The 8,858-nt window shown below is 38.7% G+C and overlaps 1 long non-coding RNA gene across 1 annotated transcript in view; it reads right to left on the bottom strand.

The window, feature by feature from the left end:
• Positions 1–1,121: 1,121 nt before the first annotated feature.
• LOC138473580 (uncharacterized) overlaps positions 1,122–8,858 on the bottom strand; it is a 97,983-nt gene continuing 90,246 nt past the window's right edge. Inside the window, exon 3 of the long non-coding RNA XR_011268796.1 lies at positions 1,122–2,157. This is a non-coding gene — a long non-coding RNA (uncharacterized lncRNA). The remainder of the gene's footprint in view (positions 2,158–8,858) is intronic.

Raw genomic sequence — 8,858 nt, 5'->3', positions numbered from 1 at the left:
ACATAGTTTTATTTGTGTTCTGACACCATTTTTTGAAAAATGCATGGGAGTCTCTTTTGTATTTAAGACAATTTATCTTATTTTGTTTTTATTACTTGCTCACCAAATTATTATTATTTTGTTGAATATTTATTCTATCTCACTAACAACACTTAGTTAGGTTGTGGACATACATTGCCCACTCTCCCACTGGTCACAGTGACATTTATTATGTGCAATAACACTTTATTTCAACACTTTTTTTCAACTATTTCAAGCCTTGAGTAACACACAGAAACACTCATACACGATCATTTAGTGCATCTAGGGAGCGTCCATACATATACAGATTCATCTACAGACAAACAAGGCGGACTGCCACCTTTTGCCTCCCAGTAGGAAAACATATTCTGCGTTCTAGCAGATGCTGCCGTCTGACATTCAGTATGATGGGAAAACAAACTTCAATTCCCATGATTCCCTCTACACGATTATTTCGTGTGAGGTTGGTCGCGTCAACGTCATCACGCAACACGCGCGGGTGAAGTCACTCGCGACCATGTTTACACTTAAATGCAATCAGAATTAGAGCTTGCGACGTGACGTCATCACGCGCATGCGCGGGTGACGTCACTCGCGACTATAAATATACATACCACTCTTATCCGGCATTCGGGTGCGGATGGAGAATGCCCATACTCTACCTCTTACCAGCAGTCACCTTCTTGTACTGTAAGCATCCTTTAAGGCTACCTTTTCTTAGGCGGCTTGACCTTTTCTTTATAATATAGCCATGCTATTTCTCTTTTTTAGAATACTACAACCAGTTCACACTGATGCCTTTAAAAGACTACTGGGGATGTCCTACATGACATCGTGAAGTGAGTCTAGGTTTTATTCTACACTTCATGAATCACCACGGGTGCTTGGCATTTGTCACCATTTAGTTCTTACATGTCTAAATAGCACAGGAACAGGATCTTGTTACACCATTCCCCACTTTTTTTCTTAATAGGTTACCAATCACACTCCGATTCTATTGATGGTATTGTCTACAAACTCAATAGGCTCCCAAGCATTTGGTGAATAAGTTCATCCTTTGTTACAAGACTAAATCTCTTAAACTAATGTTATTGGTTGAAAACATGTGATGATGCCATTTTTTGTACTCCTATCTAACTAATGAAGTACCTTGTTTTGGTTCAAAAGTATAAACATGAATACATATTATTAGATAATTAATTTATTACTTTTTTCTACAGAAATTGTATTGAATGTTAAGAATACAGAACACATTGCCCCTGATGAAGAGTGAAAATTGATACTCGAAACGCGTTGGGCCACATTAAATTGTGATTTATGATTTGTTGATATAAAATGAATAAACTACTGTTTGTTGGATAAACAGAAAAGTTGTCAAGAAATAATTGGATGATTTAAGAATAACTTTGTGAGCTAAACAAAGCAATGAAATTTATTTAAAAACTGTCAAAACTACTAGGCTACTGACTGTACCTATTAAAACTTCTATACAGGCTTTTAGCCTCTTGTTGATACTGTGCAGGGGACGCGGGTTTCCTTAAATAGGAAACTATTGTTCCATGTATGTATTCCAGCCTAGATACCAAGGCTGAGCACCTCTCCCCTGCACTTCAAATTACTCATTATTCCTGATTTAACTACTTTGAATCATTACTATATACACTCAAAATATAGGTGTGCATGGTGATTATCAAACTTCTTGGGCTATGCCATGAGACCATAAAGCAAATAAATATTAGCTTTTTCCTTTCATTGCCCCATTTTTTCATGGGCTTACATTCCATTTGCATTTTATTCTTTATAGTGTACTTATTTTGTAAGTGATAAGGGAAACATGTCATGGTCTCCTTCCTTTGATAAAAATAATAAAAGACAAAACAAACAACATAACAAATTCTAAAAAATAAATCTAAAAAAAGGATGTGGTCTTCAGTCGCTCTCTTCCTTTCTTCTTGGCATATCCATAGCTGATGTGGTTTCTTGCTCCCTGTAGAAACCAAAATAGAGGCAAAGTCATGATAAACTGGCAAAGCAATCCATTATTTCCTCAAAATAGGTCTTTGTTTTTCCTTTAACATGATGTTGCTGAGGTCATCTCTTGGTATCCTCAGCCCAATAAAATGCAGGTTTGCGTTCCTGAAAAATAAAATGATGGTGCACTTTTAGTCTCTTTTAAATTGTCAAATGTGTAGTGACAGGCCTGTTTGTAATCTCTCCTGCTATGCTGACAACCGTCCCTGTACTTTTGAAGTCCCCGTCCTGATGACGTGGGACCACGGTCTCTTCTTTCTTTGCTGTATTTATTCTGTTGAGACATGATTAAAATTTGTTGTTGCCCTTCCTACACTAATTTTACCTACCAGTGGTATTTGAAAACAAGCCCTTATTCTATTAAGTGCTTACAAGTGTGGCATATAGGCATGCACTGATTTGCCTATCCTTAAAATTTCATGCATTTGCCAAATATATATATTTGACATTCTTTGTCATCAGGATTACAAAAAGTATCCTCCACCTTTTATCCAAAAGTCTTCTTCATTCTCTTCATTAGATATGGCATGTTGGCATATATGTACTATTTTGTGGTCACACCTGTTTACACCTTTCTTGGGAAAACTGCTACCTATTTAAAAGGACTGTATCCCTTACTACATTTTTCTGTACTCACCTGGATCCTCTTAATCTAATAATGATCAATTAGGTTATTCATACACCTACTGTGTCAACTGGTACTTACCTTTTCTTTCTCTACTTGTACACTAGTACTTACTTTTGACATAATGGGCCTTATTACGAGTCCAGCGGTAACCAAGGTGGTTAAAACGCCTGGTTACCAGCGGACTCGTATTACCATTCCACCTCCGTGACTCCCGGAAATACCAGGGCATTATGACCCTGGTGTCCCGGGAATTCCAGAGGCAGAATTTGGTAAATCCCCATTCCCACTGAGTCAGATAGAATGGGAATGGGGAAGTGGAAACACCGGCACCATCTTGCGTTGGTGCTGGTGTTTCCACATCGGCCTGCAGGCGGGTGGTGTTAAACCCGCCAGGTCAGACCTGGCAGGAACATCACCTCCCGCCTGCAGGAGTCGGGATCGGGCGGTCCGGAATTAACAGTGGTGGCGGGTTTACCGCCACTGTTATTTCCGGACCGCCTGACCTGTAATGAGGCCAATGTTTCTTCCCATTATATCGCTATACTCCACTAACGCCATCTAGACATTCTTTCCGTGCTCCAAAAATGACTATTCCTTTTCCTCTGTAATACATAAATCAACACAAATAATGTTCTTGTTACTTACGCTCATATGTTCTTTTGGAAATTCTACTAAAAGTTCTCTTATACTGTTAGATCAGTCTTCGACATCCATATCTTCTTGACCTTTCATTAATCGCATTTTATTTTTATCAAATATATAACACTGATCAACTTAAACAAGCACCCACCATTGCTGCTCATTGTTTGAAAATCTGAATATCTTATCCACACCTTTCTCCATCACCCTTGTCTCACAATGTTATTTTTTGTTTCTTTATTTACATCTTCTATCAACTTGTGCTTTTTGTTGCTTTAATGTCCATTCATTCATACATTCATTCATCATTTTTTATTTACTTATTTCATCCCCCGGATTGACGTCAATCTTTTGGTTAGGAACTTCTTACTTCGGCGTTTTTAGTTTGAACTGTTCATTGTTATCTTATATTAATTAGTCTAAACACAACACACATTCTTATATTGTACACATTATAATCCCTTACATGTGTGTACTTTTATTTTGTTCCCATGTGTACATTTCTCCTCCACTGTCTAAGTGGATGTGTTGTCATCTCTTTTTGTTACCCGTATGGGAATTTGATACACACTCCTACCTGGCCTTGCCAGTAGGAATCCCTACCACTGTTATATGAAGCTTTATAGTGTTTACCTTTCCTGTCTCTTCTTGAGCCTGTAAATTCAAGGTATCCCCATCCCTCTTCCATTTATAATCTCCAAAAATCAAGCTACTCTTATGTCGTATTTTAGCAAGACATAATGTCCCTAACTGGTATTCCTAAGGTAAAGCAAAGCATCCTATATGTGTGTGTGTTCTCATTGCAGTATTGCATTCCTTATCTGACTACCTAAATGTGTTTTATGGGAATTGAGCCTGTGATCCATTGATTGCCTGTACTTCGACAAGATTGTGTGTGTGCGTGTGTGCGTGCGTGCGTGCGTGCATGTGTGCGCGTGTGTGTGTGTGCCACTCTCCCTCTCCTGATAAGCATATCATGACAGGAACTCTGACCTAATTATCTCTATTCTTCCCCAATCTTGTGAAAAATGTCTTCTGTTTTCATATCTCCAAATTCTACTTCTCTCTAATTCTCCCAAAAAACAATTCACCAGGCATAATAGTAATCCATATTGTGCTCAATAATTATGCGAAACCTTCTTTGCTTTTTCTTGTCAGTTCCCAGCCTGCTTGTACTTATTCATGAGAATGTTCCATTTTAAACAAACCCTGCAAAATATCTAAATAATGTACCCTTTATTCTTGAAAATCATATTAATCAGGGTGTGTGCTCTGTAAAAAGTACTCCTTTAACCTAATTGCACACTCCTTTATATGTTCAGGCCTTAAAAATACTAGTGTGATTTCTTGTGTGTCTTCATAACTAATCCCTAAATGAGTGCATGTTATCTCCTTAGTTATTTACTGAGATCCCTCCTCAATACAACTTTTAAATATATCATGCTTTTCTGTCTATATTGTGTGTACCCTTAGCATTGGTACGTTTGAGAGTACTTCCTCTCCTTATTTACTGCTTCCCCAGTCTAAATACAAATGTTTGCATCAATACATGCACTTTTAACATTTTTGCTGAAAAAAAGGTGTTTTAATTATTGATATTCCCCATAAATACTCACTGTACTTAATTTAGTATAATTTACTATTGTATTAATCTACTTTTTACAGTAATTTGCACTCATAATTACATTTTTACTCTGTGACTTATTTCACAAATTGTGTAATTTTAGGCATATCTATCTATATTGTAATGCCTCTATGCTGTGCAATGGGGGAGATGCTGTCTCCTTTCTTGAAGCTTGTCTTATTTACTGTGGCTTTGGTATATATGCCTGAGTCTGCATGTGTAATATCCTTATGACCCTGTATTGTATTATGGTGCATATCCCATGCCTCCACGCTCTGTCCTTAATTACCAATATTCTCACTGTTCTGGTTATTTATAGCACTCTCCTGTGCTTAAATTTGCAATCTCTGTCTTCCCTTTGCTCTCCTAATCATTTTGTGTACCTTTCCCATTCTCCTTCTCTCCTTCTATAATCACTTTCCCGTTTCCTTCTGCTGACATATTTCCTTGCCTTCTGTTTCCAATTCTATGAAAATAATTGGTGTCAATCTGCTCTTCCTTTTGCTAGCCCACTGAAACCTTCTGGCGAAGCACCTTTCCTTTTATTTTTCAATTATTCATTAATGCATCTAGGTTATCTTTTTTTTTTAAAAAAAAATGGTTCCTTTCCATTATCTTTTCCTCATCTGTTTGATTGGGATATTCATGCTTTATGATATATGCCCTTTCAAAATGTTTCTTTCATCACTAATATGAAATGCCTATTTTGCTTAAAATGAAATTAACAAATTAGGGGTGATCTAGTGTGTGCTTAACAGAGACGTATCCATTATTATCTATTATTGTCTTCATTGTCATTCTTTGTACTACTCTCGCAACTAAGTAAGCCTACTGTAATCAGCACCACAATGCCTAAGGGCCATTTGTGCACTTTATAAATGTGAATAAATAAAAAACAAAAAATATAGCATCCAGCATTAACTCAGAAATAACAAACAAACACTTTAAAATGGGAAGTGACTTGTGTGACTTTAAACAGTGACCTAATGAGACCACCCTAGTTCACATATGTGCAATGACTGGGGACAATTTCTAGTATACAACAGTAAACTCACATTATGGTTAAGTCACATATAGTTTCTTTGACAAAACAACAATCTTTCAAAAGATATACCTTTGCTTAACTTAAACAACTAGGGGCTTAACTATCCCATAATGTCATTCAATCAAGTGCTTCTCTAACACCTGGCTTCAATAAATCATGCAGAAATACCATGAAAAAATGCTGTTCTCAAAACCTACTCAATTGTCAATGTCATTTGGACCTACAGCTGAGCTTCCTACTCAAAAATCACAAGCATTACGTGTGTGCATCACAAAAATCCCTAAAAAGCAAACGTCACCTCAATGAGTCCTGGTTCAAGGCTATATTTCCATAAGGGTGTGAGTCAGCCCTGGCTCATTTACAACCTTTGTATGTAAAAACATGAATATTTCAAAACTGCACAAATAAATCACTACTTATTCCAAAAACCAAAAGGCAAAACTGATTCATGTCCGCTTTAATTTGCAGGGCTATCTCATGTTTTTGAATGCACACAACCATGGTTTTCTGCATCTATTAATCACATCCTGGCTCCATGTCAGCGCTTATCTTGGCTTTTACTTCAAGGGGATCGCTGTTTTTAAACATAAATCACACTCTGCATATTATCTGTGCGTGGATTCTATCAACCGTGCACATTGTGCTTTTTAAATGAACACATTTCTATCTTCTGTTTTACTTTTAGAGCATGCCATGTACAAACCGTCTTTATTTGTTCAAACAAAAGATGAAATTAGAACAGAAAAGTGGGCCCTAGGATTGGAACCAGCCTTGCTTAGCTCTAGTTTTGTATGATAATGTTCCAATCAATGTTGTTTGCAAGGTCACAGGTTGGTGTTGAGGTGAATCCCACACCTCATTTGTTTGGGGGGGGGGTACAGGTTTTTTTTTACCTGGATACCTTTTATTTTGTTATTGAGTTTTTGTTCTTTATGACAAAGAAAAAGAAAGAGATTTTCCCCACGGTTTCCTTTTTGATTTCTCAGTGCTACGTACACTTATTATGTTATATTTATTTCTATCTCATAGAGTTGTATGAATGAGGTCAGCCAACACGTGTTTCGACTTGTAGGTCCTTTTCAAGGCTAAATTGAATTGTCTGGGTCCCCCAGTGGGGTTCTGTTTCATTTAGTCAAAAGTTTGTCTGTCATTACAGCTGGGCTCCTGTTGGCCCTGTATCGGATTCTCTGCAAACGTCATTCCACATGAGTGAAATTACTTGTTGGTTTAGCTCACAATCCAGCTTTAAGTAATTCTTTCAACTGCAGACTTATTTTGTCAGAAAAACATGCCTCCAAATCTCCCACCTGTCATATCTGCACCTTCTTTCAAGTGTTCCGCTAGTCATATTTTTATCATTCAAAGCTTTGCAATCTGTCTAGAACTTTATCTTTGTGAGTATATAATTGTACTTCTCTTTAACCTTTTATTTGATTTCACTCATTTGTTTAACAAGTGTAGAGGAGAGTCACAATTGACTGCCCAGATCCTTAAATAAAACATCCATTCTTTAAACTTAAATCATCATTTCTAACATTTAAAAAAAACAAATATGCGCACGCACCATCAATCGCCGCTCAAGCCTCTGAATTCTTAATTAGCTGTCTCTATCTTTGGATTGGAACAAACCTCTTTACTTAGTGTTAGGATTACATAATACACTATCAATATGAGCCTAAATGGACTGACCTATGATCAATGCAACAGCTAGATGTGAGGAGAGTTCTCCTGATCACCCTGTAATTTCCCGACCCGGTGTTGCTAACGGCGGGTAAAGAGCAACAGGGTGTCGAGGGAAACCCTCTGGGGAATAAAACCCTGTATCAGGTTTTCGAACTTCCAGCTTCTTCTGATCGTGTTTTGTTGAAAGCTGCGTGGTCTTCTACATAGACTGTGGTGATACGGGGAGGAGGTTAGGAGATCTCTGGTCTCTACATGAACATAGAACAGATACAATCAGCACAAGCAGAAGGATATTTAAGAGTGGACAGAACAGACTTTGATAGAATACAAGTTTGCCTGCACCCTGGGCATTGAGGAATCCTTGACTGAAGAAACTGCTTACTTTGAAGAATAAGGAGGGCTTTCTGAAAGAATTGGAACATAATATGCAAGTAGGGTTAGTATGGGCCAGAACGGAAAGGTGCAGAGAGGCTCCCTAGCTGCTTCTACGCTGCCCGTGGCGAGTTCTTGTAGGAAATGCTGTGATCGTCGTGAAATCTTGCCTGCGCAGACAAATTCTACTTTGCACGTCCGTGCAAGCTTGGGAAAGCTGTCAAATAAAGGTTTGAACAGTGTGTCATGATTCCTGCCCCTCATGTCCTCAGCCCTCCAAGATGTCAGGCTGGAGCCAGGCCACGGTCACCTACATGGCCCTCAAGGGCCTCTCCATCCCTCCAAAGACCCATTTGGAGTCAGACTTGGCGCTTGTGGCACCAGACTCACTCACTCCCATAGGATAACATTGGGGATTGGACTTGTAGTGCATTAATGGGGACAAGATGGATGCCCCCACATATTTCGGTTCCCAGAACTGCATGTGCGGTCTAGTCTTTTGGGTGTGGTTCAGCCCAGAGAGACCTGGGATACCCAGAGACTATTTAAGCCACACCCAGGCTGAGAAACATGCTTTGCGTTTTCTGCACCTGCAGCGTGACACTCACCGTGTTCGGATCTGTCTCCAGTAGGCCTGCATCTTTCTTCTGCACTCAGCTCCTGGAAGAACAAGAACACCGTTAGGAACAGCCTTACCTTGCGGCGCTTCTGCTCATCATTCATCGCCCCTTCTGTTTTGGAGCATCTTCGGCGGTGTCATTCCCATCCCGGCACGCCGCTTCCTAAGGAAAAGGGAAAAGAACGGAAAAAAGGCA

This window comes from Ambystoma mexicanum, chromosome 8 (genome assembly GCF_040938575.1).
Source record: "Ambystoma mexicanum isolate Mex_15411 chromosome 8, UKY_AmexF1_1, whole genome shotgun sequence".
Classification (NCBI taxonomy): Eukaryota; Metazoa; Chordata; class Amphibia; order Caudata; family Ambystomatidae; genus Ambystoma; species Ambystoma mexicanum.
Note: the sequence above shows the minus strand (reverse complement) of the source record. Positions and strands in the feature narration are given on the sequence as shown.